This window comes from Centruroides sculpturatus, unplaced genomic scaffold, assembly GCF_000671375.1.
Source record: "Centruroides sculpturatus isolate CEXI.00-Female unplaced genomic scaffold, Cexi_2.0 scaffold3903, whole genome shotgun sequence".
Taxonomy (NCBI): Eukaryota; Metazoa; Arthropoda; class Arachnida; order Scorpiones; family Buthidae; genus Centruroides; species Centruroides sculpturatus.
The window spans coordinates 7,572-8,332 of NW_019388700.1; the positions used below are offsets into that span (position 1 = coordinate 7,572).

Here is a 761-nt window from a genome sequence, read left to right on the forward strand (position 1 = left end):
TCATCTGGAAAACAGTGGTATTTTCATATTTGTTGTTAGTAATTTAAAAGACATTTTGAAACACATACGGAACGATAATAATTTTTTAAAATATAACACAAAAATGAAAAGGGAACTCGGGTACGTTTATCGAGAGCCACAAATAATCCTTCAAAGAGCCGCAGGTTGGCCACCCCTGCACTAGTCCAACAACAATATATGATAATTAGTTTGGAGTAGCGACAATGCACTCTGTTTTCATACTATAATTTTTAAAAATATTGATATTTTAAATATTAACCGAATATGATACTTATACACTGACACTCAAAACCAGAAAATACTTCACTTCAACACATTTGTTTGAGTAAAATGTTGGAGTAAGGTATTTACTGATTTTAGGTATCAGTGTATTTTATTTGTAGTTAATAGCAGTGTTGTGTGATGATTGTGAAGATACTTATTTTCAATTGTATTTTAAATCTTAGGTGGATGGAGCATATGCTGCTGTAAGATTTGCTTCAAAAGATTCAGTATCTGGTAGTCAACCGATTCTTTCTGTTGGTGGTGGAAATGAAGATCTCAGTGCAATATTACAAGACTGTCGTTTATTACGTAAAGATGAACTTCAGGTAGTCAAAGGTAGTTGCACACCTCGAATTCCTGATTGTTTTCAAAGAAATCCCCGTAAAGTTGCTATTTCTGATAGTGGACAAATCTTAACCATGGCTGTTGATGGACAAGGTAATACTTCTTGTTGTTCAACTTTATTGATACTAAAT

At 32.9% G+C, this 761-nt stretch overlaps 1 pseudogene; it reads left to right on the forward strand.

The window, feature by feature from the left end:
• The window catches only part of LOC111617046, a 2,586-nt pseudogene extending 1,829 nt beyond the window's left edge, over nucleotides 1-757 (forward strand).
• The last annotated feature ends 4 nt before the right edge of the window (nucleotides 758-761 follow it).